This window comes from Bos mutus, chromosome 26 (assembly GCF_027580195.1).
Source record: "Bos mutus isolate GX-2022 chromosome 26, NWIPB_WYAK_1.1, whole genome shotgun sequence".
NCBI classification, from domain to species: Eukaryota; Metazoa; Chordata; class Mammalia; order Artiodactyla; family Bovidae; genus Bos; species Bos mutus.
The window spans coordinates 19,368,126-19,384,855 of NC_091642.1; the positions used below are offsets into that span (position 1 = coordinate 19,368,126).

The window sequence follows — 16,730 nt, forward strand, 5'->3', positions numbered from 1 at the left end:
AACGTTTTGGCGATGAACTTTTGACCATGCGCTCATCAAACATCCTTCCTCATAAGTGCCTGTCGCTGGAGAAGGAGTGTGCGTGGTGAAAAGGAGCTGCCTGGGGAATTGGGCAGTTAGAGTTCAGATCCTCGGTTTTGCTTGAAAACTCATTTCCTTTCTCTGTGCTTCAGTTTTCTCATCTGTAAAATGAGAGGGTTAGACCCGTGACCTCTAGGGTTTATTAAACTTGGACACTTGTAGGAAAAAATAAATTAAGGCACTAAAATCTAGAATAATTAGTTCAGAGTGGCAGAGCCTCATCAGCGCCCTTTGATTTTCAGAATTGCGTGTCCAGGAATGGACCTCTAGATGCTCAGGGAGCCTTTGGGAGTCATTTGAAAAATGACTCCCTGGGTTGACACAATTTTCCTAAGAATGTTATTTATTTTTTTTTTAATCCAAGGGTACTCTAGATTGGATGGAATCATGTCTTTCTAAGCAGTTCTTGACTTGGATTTTCATTAGAGTTTTCTGTGGCGTATTCAAAATAACTCCACACCAGGCCACACCTCCCAACAATCAGAGTGGAATCTCAGCATTGCATTGGCCTTCCTGAAGTTTCAACATCGATGTGTATTCAGTCAAGTCTCTTTTAGATCACATAGACTGTAGCCCCCCAGGCTCCTCTGTCTATGGAATTTTCCAGGCAAGAGTACTGGAGTGGGTTTCCATTTCCTCCTCCAAGAGATCTTCACGACCCAGGGATCCAACCCATGTCTCCTGCATTGACAGGAGGGTTATTTACCATTGAGTCACCCGGGAAGCCCCTTTGGCGTTCGTGATTTGTACAAGTTGCCTCTGTGATTCTGACGTGTGGGTGAGGTTGAGAATCACTGGGCTACCACAGTACATTCCAAACTTTTCATGAATCACTGGGGATTTTGCTGAAATGCGGATATGGATTCAGTAGGCTGTAGTGGGACCTGAGAAGATGCATGTCTAACAAGCTCCCAGGTGACACTGCTGCTGGTTCCAGGATCACAGGTTGTATAGTGAGACCTGTTCAGCTGTCTGGCTCTGCCGCTATCAGAAGCTACATGAACACGAGAAACTCAGGTTGCACACATCCATCTGGAAAACCTCTCTGCCCATCCTCATCAACAGAATGAGATTGGAATGTGTGGGTGCCCTTGTCAGGCTAAAAATCTGACCTCCTCTTCAGATGGGTAGTCTTTAAATATTTGCTCATCATATTTTTTTTAGTAGGGGTGTCATTGGTGTTGGAAAGGAGTTTTTAAAAACTAGGACTTGAATGTTCTGTCTGCTTCAAGGTGAGTGAGCATTCACCACTTTTAGAGCTGGGCAGCATCTGAAGCTCCTTCTGCTTTGGCAATCTCCCACCATGCATCTCACCAGGCAGCCCTACTGCCATCCATGTGGGCTGACATTGCCAGATGTTATCCTGCCCCAGGGAAGGGCCTTGGTCTTAGCTTGGAAAATTGGATGCACCTGCTTAATACTTTGACTCAAGCAAGGAAGTGCCTGAGAGGTGAAAGAGAAGTTAGAGTTGACCAAGGCAGCAAGTGTATCGAGATCTGGGGGTGGTCGTGACAACCATGGTGGCCCATGTCCAGCATTGGTGGCAGCTGTTCTTAGACAGTTTCTGCCTATAGTTTGGGGCTGGGACTCTGACCATCCAGTCCTGCTTGGTTCTAGGCATCCTACTTATTTTGTGAGTTACCAAATACCCCTCCAATACATGTACTTTTGTCCTAAATAAGCTTCATGTCTGACTCTTTGCGACCCCATGAACCGCAGCATGCCAGGCCTTCCTGCCCATCATCAACTCCCAGAGCTTATTCAAACTCATGTCCATCGAGTCAGTGATGCCATCCAACCATCTCATCCTCTGTCATCCCCTTCTCCTCCTGCCTTCAGTCTTTCCCAGCATCAGTGTCTTTTCAAATGAGTCATGTCTATTGGTGAAATTAAGATTCCCAGTTGCTACCTAGGATTGTTGCTAGATTCAATGGGATAATCCATGTAGACAGATTAGAGTCCCACCCAACGCATAGGAAACATCCAATCAATGTTATGCTGATGAAGAAGAAGAGGAAGAGGAAGGTGTGGGGAGGAGGAGGAGGAGGAGAAATCAGGAAGGATGCTGAGAGGGACAGCATGAGGGGAGTTGCTTCCAAAAGAGAGGCTGAGAAGACCCATCGAAAGACATGCCATGAAAGTTCAGACCTGAAAAATGAAAGGGAGCCAACCATGTGAAGAGCATTTGAACAGAGGCAATAGCCTGTGTACAAGCCCTGAGGAAGTAATGAGACTCAGATATTCCAGAAATTGTTGGAAGGTCAGTGAGGTGGGGGTGTCATGACTGAGGGGGCCACACATGAGTTGCAGCATGGAGTAATGGGTTTTCTGAGTCATCATGGGTTTCCTGAGTCATAGTGGTGAATTAGCATTGCATGTTTGATCCTCAGAGCATTGGCAAAGCATTGCCAACCTCTGCCCTCCTCCTGGCCATGGATTCCTTCTGGTTGACATCTAAACCTGGCCTACCCTCTTTGTGCTTGACAGATTTCAGGTAGAGTCTCAGGAGTTGGGAGGGGTGGGCCTTCTGCACAAGGGCCTGCAGTTGATCTTGGGGTGGGAGCGTCCACCTCCTTGGATGAGTCACCCTTTGTGCAGGCTCTAATGTTTACTACATTCACCCATCTGGCTGTGGAAGTCTTGCTTCAGAAGAGAACTCTGTTAGTAAATTGGGGTTAGGCAGGACTTCCCTGATGGTCCAGTGGCTAAGACTCTGTGCTCCCAATGCAGGGGCCCTGGGTTCGATCCCTGGTCAGGGAGCTAGATCCCACATGCCATAGCTAAGACCCACAGTAGGAGATAAGCTATGCTGTGGTGACAAATACTGTCTAAATCCCAGTGGCTTCACACAGCAGGTTTGGGTTCAGCAACACTCAGGGCAGCTGTCCTCCGGGCCATAACTCAGAGATTCTGGCTGCTTTGATATGACGCCATCACCTCTTTATGAAGCTTCTTGGTCACTGGGGTGAAAGATGAGAGAGATGGAGGGTAACACACCAGCTCTGCAATGTTGGTCATAGCTCATTGGATAGGACTGGTCATATGGCCTCACTACATGTGGGTGGCTGGGAAATACAGGGTGAGGCACGGAATGTTTGAGGAACGTGATTGTTTCTGCCACACCCTCTGATCTAATCTAGTTGAGTTTCTTCCTTAAGAGAAACTGGCATGAAAACAGTTTCTATTTGTTGCTACATCTTGATTAAACTTCACCACAACCATATGAGATGAAAAACAAATATATATTATAATATGAAGAAATACAGGCTTGGAGGATATATTACCAAGGACTCATGTTTGCACATGTTAAGAATTTCATGAAATAAGTTTCATTTGGTGTGAGGCAAATAGAGAGGACTTTATTCATGTAAGTAGAAATTCTATGGCTTCAGGTACAGCTGGATCCAGGGTCTTCATGATGTCGTCAGGGCTCCATTTCATGGTCTTGGTTCTACTTTCTTCTGTGTTGGTGGGCTTTCTTGGTGTGACAGCTCCAGCAACTTCAGGTTTATGACTTCTTTGTTTCAAATATAGTAAAAATATAGTATTTTACTATATAGTAAAATATAGTATTTACTATATTTGTTTCAAATATAGTAAAAAGGGAGATTTCCTTCTCAGAGGTCCCAATTCCAAATCCCTGAATTGAATCTCCTTGGTCTAATGTGGGTCATGGGTCATGCTGATTAATTGATCCATGTGACTGAGGGGTTGGAATATACTGACTGACCTCTTGGGCTATGATGCCCCCCTTTGGAACTAGGGATGGGGTAGTCAGATACCTTCTCCATAGAGGAAAATCGTGGTTCTATTACCTGGAGCAAAAGAAAGAGACCATCCGTAGGTCAACCAAGAAATCAGGAAAGTGGGTGCCTGCTTCAGGACATTTAAGTAAGGGCATAGTTTCTTTCACAGTTCTGAAGTGGCAGTGAGAGGATTGGAACTAGATTCTGCCTGACCCCAGTGCCTCTGTTTTTCCCCTTGAGTCTGAGTGCTCGGTGAACACTTCTACCGTAGGCCCTCCTGGTACACAGTCAACTTTCAGAGATGGGGAAATTCCTCCACCCTCAGCCTGTTGCACTTGGGCAGGTGCTAATATGGAGTGAAATGGACCTTCTTCCTCTGCAGGGGAACCAAATGTTCCCTTCCACGGGGAGGATCCCAGGGTAATCCTGGCTCCAGCCATGGCATGTAAGGAAGGATCCCATTTGAAGGATTTGGGGCAGAGGATGTGGGGAGCGGAGGTCAAGGATGTGGGAATCCTTAAGGCCTTGAGATTTACAGCAGGTCAGTGTCTCCTTACTGTCCCTGGGGTAGGAGGCTTAGGGACTGGCCTGAAGTTCAGACTGCGGGCAGGGAGGCTGCTCCAGGCAGGGAGGGGTGGACACAGATGTAGGTGGTCCCTCTGACGCACACACCTGACCTCACTAACATCGTAGCTGACTTTGCTTCCTGTGGCTTTGTCTGTGTTCATGGGGATGCGTGTGTCCTCTTCCCAGATTAAAATCTCTTGAGGGCAGGGAGTGTGGTTTCTACTCCTCCAGGCCTTTTGGAGAACTTCAGAGATGCCATTTCTGAAAGTAGACAGAAGCTTGGACAGACAGGCTTGAAGGATGGGAAATGCAGGTGTGGCGTCCATATGCTGTTTTCCCCAAGACTCTGTGTGTGTGTATGTTTGTGACAGTATGTGTCTCCGTGTGTACCTTATGTGTATTCGTGTGTATTTGGGTGTATGTGTATCACTGTATATGTATGTATATGTATGTGTGTATGTATAACTGTGTGTATATGTGTGCTTGTGTGTCTGTGTATATGAATTTGTGACTCTCAGTGCATGCATATGTATGTGTGTGCTTGTGTCTCTGTGTGTGTTGTGTATGTGTGTGCATGGGTGAATACATACGTGTATCTCTGTGCATGTATATATATATGTGCATGTGTATATTTATCTATTTGTGTATATATATCTGTCAGTGTTACATATGTGTGTGTATGTGTGTGTGTGTGCTTGTGTGTAGAACATAAAGTTTTCCCCTGAATGGTGATCTTGCTGAATAAAAAGCATGTGAAAGATGTCTGCCTTTTTATGTTATAATCCAAGGCTGATAATACTCTTGCTTTTCCTTTCCAAAAGGAAAGATAGAAAAATATGGCCACTGAGGCTTCCCTGATTGTTCATAGCTGACGGCCTTGTCAGCCGGAGTTGCCTCAGGCCCACAGACTCTGCAGGGGCCAGAGCTACTCTGAGATGACAGGAGAAGGGTGGAGGACTCAACGGTTGTTAGCTGGGAGTTCGGGCCGACTGTCTGTGCTCCTGCTGCCTCCTCTTCCGTTACTGCAAGAACACATTATTCTCACCTTTCCAGCTACCAAGCCCTTCTCTTTCTACCTCCTGCCATGAGGCTTTTCCTCCTCCACTTCCTTTTTATACAATTTTGATTAAGATGGAAAAAAATAGGAAAAAACCCAATGGTGACCTACTCTGGAATTTGACCAAGTATGGATTTTTCTTTTTTTCTCTCTTAATGATGTCAGTTTCCTTCTTTGCAAATAGAAGGGGTTTTTTGTGATCTCACTGATGCTTTCCGGCTTTCCTTCCCTGACTCACCAACCCCACTGTGTTCTAGAACCCGGAAGAGCGATGTGTCAGTACCTAAAGTCAGTACCTAGAGTCGGTACCTACAGCAGCTCCCAGTGTTGATCCTCTGCGGTCTTCCTCAATTAGTTCAGGGAACAGCAGGACAGAAGCAGGCTTATGGGTCTGGGGGTGTCTGTGAAGGCAGGCATGATGCATGGAAGGAGTCCCATGAAACTATGGTCCTCCTGGGAATTGGCAGGGAGCCCTAGAGGGTCTAACCAAGTAGGTCTGGGGGTCATCTTCAAAATGTGCATTTCTTTCTTTCATTCTTTTTAAAAAATATTTATTTATTTGGCTGCGCTGGGTCTTAGCTGTGGCACATGCGATCCTCAACCTTTGCTGTGGCATGTGGCATCTTCAGTTGCAGCACATGAACTCTTCAGTTCAGTCACTAAGTCGTGTCTGTCTCCTAGCGACCCCATGGACCACAGGACACCAGGCTTCCCCGTCCATCACCAACTCCGGGAGCTGGCTCAGACTCATGTCCATTGAGTTGGTGATGGCATCCAGCCATCTCATCCTCTGTTGTCCCTTTCTCCTCCCGCCATCAATCTTTCCCAGCATCAGGGTCTTTTCCAATGAGTTAGTTCTTCACATCAGGTGGCCAAAGGATTGGAGTTTCAGCTTTAGCATTAGTCCTTCCAATGAATATTCAAGACTGATTTCTCCTGGATTGACTGGTTTGATCTTCTTGCAGTCCAAGGGACTCTTAAGAGTCTTCTCCAACACCACAGTTCAAAAGCATCAATTCTCTGGCACTCAGCTTTCTTTTGTAGTCCAACTCTCACAACCATACGTGACTACTGGAAAAACCATAGCTTTGACTAGATGGACCTTTGTTGGCAAAGTCATGTCTCTGCTTTTTAATATGCTCTCTAGGTTGGTCATAGCTTTTCTTCCAAGGAACAAGTGTCTTTTATTTTCATGGCTGCAGTCACCATCTGCAGTGATTTTGGAGTCCAAAATCTTAACATAAACTCTTAGCTCTTGACGCTTAATGTGAACTCTTTTCTCTTAGCTGCAGCATGTGGGATCTAGTTCCCCAGCCAGGGACAGGGCCTGGGCCCTCTGCATTGGGAGCACAGAGTCCTAGCCACTGAACCACCAGGGAAGTCCCTAAAATATGCATTTCTAGCCTGTACTCTAAACTAATTCTGATGCAGGTCACCAGAGAACCAAACTTCAAGAAATGTAGCCATAGAGCAGAGTTATGTAATCTCAGTACTATTGACATTCAGGCTGGTGATTCTTAGCCAGGGGAGTCTGTCCTGTAGAGCAGTCAGCAGCATCTTTGGCCTCTACCACTAGATGCTGGTGGAAACACCCCTCCCAACTGGTACAATTAAAAATGTCCCCAGATGCTGTCAATTGACCTATGGTGGTGAAATTGACCCAGATTGAGAACTACCACCCTAGACAGTACTTCTACTTGAGAGCTACAGGCACACATTTGGAGACAACTGGACACGGAGAGCATCTGGACATTGTGAGCTCTAGGACCCAACAAGCTCCTTCATCAACCAGAGGGTCAGCATCTCCATAGTGAATGTCCTTCCAACACTTTCTCTAGGCTGCGTGCTGTGCTGCATTCTTTGTGTACATTATCACTGTTGACCTTCCCAGCAACCTAATGGTGTGGCTTCTATCATTATCTCTATTAAAGAAGAAAGTTGTGTAGTGTGTCCAAATGGTTGACCTAGGATTTAAACTCAGACAGTCCAACTCCGGAGACCACACTGTTAACCACCGTGCTGCGTCTGTGTGCATGTGTCTCTCCATTTCCTGAACAGCAGGCCTCAGTCTATCCAAATGCTTCCCAGGTGGCTCAGCGGTAAAGAATCCGCGGGCCAATGCCCTGGGCTGGGAAGATCCCCTGGAGAAGGAAATGACAGCCCACTCCAGTATTCTTGCTGGGAGAATCCCGTGGACAGAGGGGCCTGGTGGGCCACAGTCCATGGAGTCACAAAAGAGTTGGACATGATTTAGAGACTAAACAACAGCTTGCTCAAAAACCAGGGAGATAGGATTTTTAGGTGAAATCACAGCATAATAAAAGTTAAAGGATGCTTTTGGAACAGTGCCGTTCTGACTGGGAACCGAGATACACCAGCATAGGGATAAAGACCCATCCAGGGTGTGTGATCAGCCACTTCCTTTTGTCCATGTTCCTGCCTGTTTGAAAGGTTTTGGAGTGTTGGGGAGTGAATAGACGCAGCGGGGGAGGGAGAGATGACATGTAAGAGGACACCAAGTGGGATTCGGGACATCTGTATATATCTGTCTTCTCCACTTCGAGGATTTAGGTAAAGTTCTCTGTGACTCCAGTGGGATCATAGGGACTGGGGTTGGATGGTGGTGTGAGGATTCTCACGGTGCCTGGCTTTATTCCCTACAGATTAGCAAGTAGGCAACAAGTGAGCATCATTTAGAATGGTTATTGCATCTGATAATGAGCAGGTTGCTATAGTAGCTAAAAATCCCTTCGTTTATACGTGGACTGGAAAGAGGAAAAGCAAGGAGGAGTGGACCAGGAGATGAGCCTGACCCCAGGGCACTGCTTAGCTGGGAAAGCCTTTGAGATGCTGCCAAGGCACGAGCCGTGTGCAGGCTTGTTGTCTTGGAGCTGAGGATGCATTTGAGCAGATGGTGTTAGAGCAGCACGGGGGTGAGTGGAGCGGGTCCTTGCTGTGGGTGGGTCAGCTTACAGATGGTGGTGAAGACCGGGGAGGGGGCGTCACTAAGAGCAAGCTGGTGGTGAAGACTGTTGGCCTCTGTAGGGAAACATGACAGGGATTTTCCTTGTCTGTATGGAAAGAGAGTGTGGTCCAGGGACAAGCAGGTGGGTCCAAACAGAGGCCCTGGGGCTAAAGAAGGTCCAATGCTGATTGCTGAACATAAAACAATTCTGAGTTGGGTGTTCATTGGGATGTTTGTTGGCAAGTAACAGAAACTCAATTTAAACTGATTTAATTGAAAAATAAAAACAGAAAACAAACAAAAATGTGTATATATGTGGATGGGGAGGGTCATTCATTCACTTAATGGAAAGTTCCAGAGGTAATTCATTTCCGGCACAGGTGTAACCAAAAGTTCAAATGTCAATAGTGCTTTGTGTCTCTTTGCCCTTTGACATCACTCTCTTCTGCTGGCCACTCTCATGGGCAGATTTTCCCACAGAATGGTCCCCAAGGGTGTCTCGCTTCAAGTCCGGTAGAAAGAGATGCCTTCTCTTTGTCACTGGTTCTAGCTGAGGTCCCCAGTTGTTATCTTACTGGCCAGTCGTAGGTTCTAGGCTTTCCCTGCACTGGGGTTTAGATCAGGCTCATCTGACCCACATGGCCTGAAGGGGAGAGAAGCCTCATGGGGGTCTGATGGATTCACGTGGGCAGCTTGATCTTTTATGCTCCATGTTGAGCAATGATCTACAACCACTGATCATGTGGGCTCCACACAAACAATTCCTGCCCCCAAATTTCCCTTTCTGTCATAAACTTGGACTAGCGATTTGATTTCATTGAGAGTCACATCCTAACTGGTGACTTTTGATTAAAAAAAAAAGTTATAGATTACTGATAAATACCACATGAAATCATACAGGTGAACATAAAACATGTTTCTTTTCCTTCTTCTCTTCCTCCCTTCTCCATCCTTCCCTCCCTCCCTTCCTTTTTTTTTTCTTTCCCTCTCTCTTCCTCCCCCACTTTCTGTTTTTGATGTGTGAGCTTCTTCAAGGGAGTCCAGTTCTTTGTGTCTCTTCTAAGTCTTCTGATGCCCAGTCCAGTGGCTCTCACGGTTTCTTGTAGCACAAGCTGATTCACACAAACCTCAGAACAGAGGAGCCTCGCCAGCCTGCGGCGAGGCCACCAGATAGAAGAGGGGTGGGGAGGTGGGTGCGGGCACATTTAGTTTGTTTGCTGGCCTTGATCACAGCTGTGGTGACAGCTGGTCTGCAGTTTAAGAAGTTTCTGATTGAAAGCTTCAGTCCAGCCGCACTTCGGGTTTTACAACCCTGGACTATCTTCTTATGATCCTATCTTTGGTCTACAGGATTGAAACAAGGTCCTGCAGCGTTTTGTACAAACCTCTCCCAAACTCCAAGCCAGGTCTTCCCTGAGGCCAGTCAGCAAACCACATGCTGTTCTGCCCCCAACCCCCACTCCTCTTACTGGGGTCTGACTTTTGCCTCATTCGAGCATGCACGGAGGACACGACTGGAGCAGACAGAGGTGATGTTGCTCAGTGCAGCCTCAGACGGAGCCCCCCCATTTGTTGGAGGTTGGTGGATTCTTCATCCCCTCCCCCTGGAAGCCTAAGAACAGGAACACTGTCTACCTACAACTTCACTGCATGTTCCCTCTGCTCCCCAAAATCATTGATGGCACTCCCAGCTTCTACTGATGTTCTAAGGATGTTATAGATCCTGTGGCCTTATATGGTTGCTTATGTTTTCAGAAGATAGCTTTTCATGTCAGTGTAGAAGGAAAAGGTCTAATTCATATTCCAGAATTATTACAGACATCATTAGTCATTGCACGTGTGTGTGCTCAGTCGCTTCAGTCCGACTGAGCTTCAGTGTCCGACTCTTTGTGACCCTATGGACTGTGGCCCCCCAGACTCCTCTGTCCATGGGGATTCTCCAGGCAAGAATACTGAAGTGGGTTGCCATGCCCTCCTCCAGGGGATCTTCCTGACCCAGGGATCGAACCCACATCTCCTGCATTGCAGGTGGATTCTTTACAGCTGAGCCACCAGGAAAGCCTGTCATTAGTCATTTGGAAAATGCAAATCAAAACCATGGACTCCCACTTGACACTCACTAGGATGGCCATAATCTAACAGATGATGGTAATAAGTGTGGGCAAAGAGGTGGAGAAAGTAGATCTCTCAGACTTCTGGTGGGAATTTAAAATGGTGCAGTGATTTGGAAAATAGCCTTCTGTTCCTCAGTATGTTAAACACAGAGTTACTGTGAGGACAAGAAATTCCATTCCTAGGTGTACATTAAAGAGAAATGAAGACATATCCATGCAGATATTAATACTCGACCATGAATGTTCACAGCAACTTACTCGTAATCATCAAGAAGTGAAAACAATCCACGTGTCCATCAGCTATGAATGGATAAACGAAATCTGGTCTATCCATACAACAGAATATTCAGTTCAGTTCAGTTTAGTCACTCAATCGTGTCCGAATCTTTGCGACCCCATGAATCGCAGCACGCCAGGCCTCCCTGTCCATCACCAACTCCCGGAGTTCACTCAAACTCACGTCCATCGAGTCGGTGATGCCATCCAGCCATCTCATCCTCTGTCGTCCCCTTCTCCTCCTGCCCCCAATGCCTCCTAGCATCAGAATCTTTTCCAATGAGTCAACTTTTCGCATGAGGTGGGCAAAGTACTGGAGTTTCAGCTTCAGCATCATTCCTTCCAAAGAAATCCCAGGGCTGATCTCCTTTAGGATGGACTGGTTGGATCTCCTTGCAGTCCAAGGGACTCTCAAGAGTCTTCTCCAACACCACAGTTCAAAAGCATCAATTCTTCGGCGCTCAACCTTCTTCACAGTCCAACTCTCACATCCATACATGACCACAGGAAAAACCATAGCCTTGACTAGACGGATCTTTGTTGGTAAAGTAATGTCTCTGCTTTTCAATATGCTATCTAGGTTGGTCATAACTTTTCTTCCAAGGAGTAAGTGAATATTACTTAGCATTAAAAAGGACCAATGTACTGATATATGGTACATCAGGGATGAACCTTAAAAATATGCTAAGTGAAAGAAGCTAGTCAAAAAGGCCACATATCATGTAATTTCATTTCTATAAAATTTCCAGAATAAGCAAATCCACAGGGACAAAAAGCAGATTAGTGGTTTCCAGTGGCTGGGGGGAATGGGGAATGACTGCTTTATAGATGGGGTTTCTTTTGGGGGTGATGGAAACATTCTGAAATTAGATAGTGGTGATGATTGAATTGCATATTTTAAATGAGTGAACTGTATGGTATGTAAATTATATCTCAGTAAAATGGATCTGTATCTCTCTCTATATAAAAAGGCATGCATCTCTCACTCTGGTCTTCCCAGCTCGTGCTAGTGGTAAAGAACTCACCTGCCAATGCAGGAGATGTAAGAGATGCAGGTTCCATCCCTGGGTTAGGAAGATCCCCTGGAGTAGGGAATGGCAACCCACTCCAGTATTCTTGGCTGAAGAATCCCATGGATAGAGGAGCCTGGGGGGCTGTGGTCCATAGGGTCACAAAGAGTTGGATATGACTGAAGTGACTTAGCACTCATGTGTCTATCTATCTATATAGAGAAATGACTGTAGAAGTTAGCTGAAGAAAAAAATTCAGTGTTAAGTTACTTCATAAATAATAATGGTACAATGTCCTTTTGTTTCTCTCAAGCTAATCACGTCTGATCATGTGTTAGGCTTGTAATTCTTTATATTAATTCATGACAATTCTTGTCATTGAGCAGCAAGATTAAAATCCTCAATTTCAAGAACAAATATGTAAATCTTAACTTTGATGGGTCAGTCCATGAGGCTGTGTCTGCTGTGAGAAACAGAGCCTTTTGATTATGAAGAATTGGGGAGGCATATCACAGCTCAGAATGAAAGAGGACAAATGAGACTCTTAAAGTCCAATTTATCTCTTACTTAAGAATCAACAATGTTATCATTTATAAGAGAAATACAAAGTGTTTTATTAATCTCTAGTGTGATGACTTATGGGGGCACCTTTCTCCCTGGGCTCTGCTGTAGTGATTTTAGTGTCAGGATCAGACCTAGAGGGGCAATTTGGAGGCTAGTGCCAGGGGACCAGAGGGAGCTTCTTTTCAATAGAGTCAGAGTCAATGTGCTTAGCTGACCAAGAGGACAATACTGGAGCCACAGTTGGCTGGGGAGAAGGAAATGGCAACCCACTCCAGTATTCCTGTCTGGGAAATCCCATGGACAGAGGAGGCTGGCAGGCTATAGTCTACAGGGTTGCGAAGAGTTCAACACAGTTCAGTTCAGTCACTCAGTCATGTCCGACTCTTTTTGTGACCCCATGGACTGCAGCACGCCAGGCCTCCCTGTCCATCACCAACTCCCAGAGCTGACTCAAACTCATGTCCACTGAGTTGGTGATGTCATCCAACCATCTCATCCTCTGTTGTTCCCTTCTCCTCCTGCCTTCAATCCTTCCCAGCATCAGGGTCTTTTCTAATGAGTTAGTTCTTCGCATCAGGGGGCCAAAGGATTGGAGTTTCAGCTTCAGCATCAGTCCTTCCAATGAATATTCAGGACTGATTTCCTTCAGGATGGACTGGCTGGATCTCCTTGCAGTCCAAGGGACTCTCAAGAGTCTTCTCCAACACCACAGTTCAAAAGCATCAGTTCTTTGGCGCTCAGCTTTCTTATAGTTCAACTCTCACATCCATACATGACCACAGGAAAAACCATAGCTTTGACTAGACGGACCTTTGTTGGCAAAGTCATGCCTCTGCTTTTTAATATGCAAACTGAGTGACTAAATAACGTTATGTTAGGAACTGCGTCTCAGCCAACTAATCCTTTGGTACACGGTAAGCATTTAATATTTCTTGAAGGGTAAATGTTAACTAGGAGGACACAGTGTGTGACATAAATAGCAAGGGAGACCCTGGCAGAAATAGTAAGTTAGATGTTAATCAAATGACCAATCATAAACTGTAAAGCGCTTTAAGGGAAAACTCTTCAGGGGCACGTGGAATTATTGATGACTGAATACCCACATGAAACCTCCATAAACCACGTCTCGAACACTTTAGGTGATGTGTTTAGACAGAGGAGAAATTAGTTCACCTTACCTGTCACCAGGGCTCAGGCGATCAGGACTAATATATTGAAAGGAAAACTGCTTGTCCCAGCCTGCTTCCCTGCTCAAGGCGGGAAGGGCAAATGGATAGGGCTTCCTTGGGAACCATCTTTATTTAGGTGGAACGCTGGTGTCCTGTGTCAACAGTTGGGGCCCGAATGCAGCCAAGACGCGGAAGAGTGAATGGTCTCCAGTGAGGTGGGGACTCTGTGCTGCCCTCCTGTGGTGAAAACAGAGAATGCTCCCTCTGCGGCCTCTCAGGTTTCAGAGTTCTGTAGGACACCCCACCGTCCATACTGGTCCTCTAGGGAACCCACAGTGTCCTTTTCCAGTGCTTATTACCCTTATTGTTTTGATGTGTGCTTGTTGTAAGGCATTCTGACCCCATATCCATCAGCCTACTGGATATGTCTCTGCTTAGAAGGTCCATAGAAATCTGGTATTTAAAATATCCCCATATGAGCTCATTATCTCACGGCTCTGCATTACCAGCTGAGTCTCCTACCGTCTCTGACCTGGTAAATGGCATCACTCAGTTCCCTGGGTTGGAAATCTGAGTGGCTTCCAAACCACCTCCCTCTCTCTCTCTTTCTTCCTAGGGCTAGTCAATCACATGCCTCTTCACTGCAACTCTATTTATTGAATTTATCCTCTCTTCTCTGTTCCCAGTGCTGCTGTATTAGTGATTTTATCCCATACTAATGTGATGATTTCTTCCCTGATCTTCTTGCCTTCCATCTGATATCCCTCTAATGCATCTTCCACTGTGTCACCAGATAATTCTAAAACGCTGATATGACCACGTTAATGTACCTGCCTAAAACCCTTGGGTGGCTTCCCACTGCTTGTGGGCCAAGTCTGTGCTCCTTAGCTGGGATTTAATGTTCTCCACCCTGTGTCTGGCCCCGTGGATGTCTCCAGTGCGTGGCTTGCCACCTCTCCAGTCCTTGCCCTGAAACTTCCCTGAGGGCTAAGATGTTTGCACCTCTGTCTTATTCATGCTGCCCTCTCCTGGGTCTGCCTACCAGTGTACACCCTCATCTTTTAGACTTGGCTCAAGAGTCACCTCCTCCATGAAGCCTTTCCTGCTTTCTTCTTTCAAACCTCATTCAAGATGAGACTCACCACTTCTGCTTTGCAGGATTCTGTTGCAGGGAAATCAAGAGAGGAGGGTTTGGAGGCAGATAATTCCAGTCCACACGTTGGTGTCATCGTTTATTCTCTGTGTAACCCAGAGTAGCTTTCTGAAACTCTCTAGATCTCAGTTTCTCCCTCTTTAAAATGTGGAGATTATTCGTGCCCTGCTCACTTCTGGGTTAAATGAAACAATCCATGTAAAGTTCCTGGCAACTGGAAAGCCTTCAAAAAATGTTTCCTCTACTATGAAGCCCTAAGATATTCTGAGCAAACCCTGCCCTAGAAAGGTAATTCCTTCGAGTGTCCTTGTTTATGCCTGCAAACCCACAATTAGACCAGATCTGATGAAAACAAGTTGATTTTGTTTCCTGAGTTCCTAGAATGGTGCCGGGGAAAGAACAGACCTTAAACAGTACAGTTTTAGTCACTGTTTAAGGAGTGCATGGAAATAAAGTTGTAAGGGAAGGTGGGAATAATCTCATAGCTTCCTGTCATGTATCAGCGGGTCTTAAGAAATCAATTAGTTGCAGTTCATCGATGGTGTGATCGACAGTAGATCTGAGCCTCCAGACAAAGAGGAAGATGAAAGCACAGTAAGCCCTGTGTGCTCTCTGATTCTCCATTTCTCAGCCTGGCATGTCAGGCATTCACTTTGCTTTCTTTCTGATGTATTAGGACATTTCTCAAATGATGAAACTGTATATATACAAAGAACCAAACCTTTCAAAAATTAAGTTGCTTGGTTAAGAAATACATACAGAGTGTATGAGCTTGAAGTTTATTCACTTGATTTGCTGTTTGTTGGGATAATTGTTCTCATCCAAAGCAAAAACTTGCCCAAATACAAGGGATATTGGCCTCTTTGGTTGGAAATGGGGTTCCTTCCAGAAACATCACCTGTTACTTGCTGCATTCAGCTGTAAAGACAATGTAAACAAAAAGACCCTACCACCTCGTCATTTTCTGATGGAGCTATAAATTTAATCCAAAAAGGCAAAATGCCTCATTGTCTGGAAATTACAGTGTGTGCCTTTTGTAAATGTCATCTGCATTTATCCTTCACTTGAGAGGAACGTGTATTAAAGTAAAGCAAAAGTGCAAATATACATCCTATGGGAATCCATAATTAAATGGAGTTTTCATTAATGCTGGAAGTCACAATTCATCTTATAAATCCAAAATTCCTTGTGTATGAGAAGTGTGAAAGTGTGGAAGTGTCAGTTGCTGTCATGTGTGATTCTTGGCAACCCTGGAGCCTGACAGGCTACAGTCTATGGGGATTCTCCAGCTAAGAATACTGAAGTGGGTTGCCATGCCCTCCGCCAGGATGTCTTCCCGACCCAGGAATTGAACCCTGGTCTCCGGCATTGCAGGCAGATTCTTAACTGTTTGAGCCACCAGAGAAGCCCCTTATGTATGGCTCACTATTAATCAATCGATTGATAAAAAAAAATAAAGCAATTCTTATGAAATACTTATTATTTTTTTCCTTATCTGGAGAAAATTCTGTTTAATTTGTGATATCATAGTTTGTGATCCTGATAGTGATTTGACCCTTTTTAACTTTCATGTGTGTTGTTGGAAAAAAAAAAAAAAGATGGGTTGTGATGGGTAGTGAAATTTATATCATTAGAGGAATTTGGCTTGTAAGGGTATAGATCAGTGGGTTACTAAAGGATTCCCAGAGTTCTTATTGTTTTATTTTACAAACAATCAGAATTAAAAAAAAACAAGAATCAGCCTGTCTTTTGGTCAAAATGTTTCAGTTTCTTAGTATCTTGGTTGCCTGCGTTCTCTTCTTTGCTCTATTACCATTTTTTAAAATTGGAGAATAACTGCTTTACAATGTTGTGTTAGTTTCTGACATACACAACATGAAGCAGTCATATGTGTACGTATATCCCCTTCCTCTCGAGCCTCCCGCCCACCCTGACCCCCATCCCATCCCTCTAGGTCACCGCAGAGCACTGGGCTGAGCTTCCTAGCCCATCAGGCAGCTTCCCGCTAGCCATCTGCTTTACACATGG

At 45.3% G+C, this 16,730-nt stretch overlaps 1 non-coding gene across 1 annotated transcript; it reads left to right on the forward strand.

Moving 5' to 3' along the window:
* Positions 1 to 2,768: 2,768 nt before the first annotated feature.
* Positions 2,769 to 2,841, forward strand: TRNAG-CCC (transfer RNA glycine (anticodon CCC)). The gene has a single exon. It is a non-coding gene; the product is annotated as a tRNA-Gly (tRNA).
* Positions 2,842 to 16,730: the final 13,889 nt, after the last annotated feature.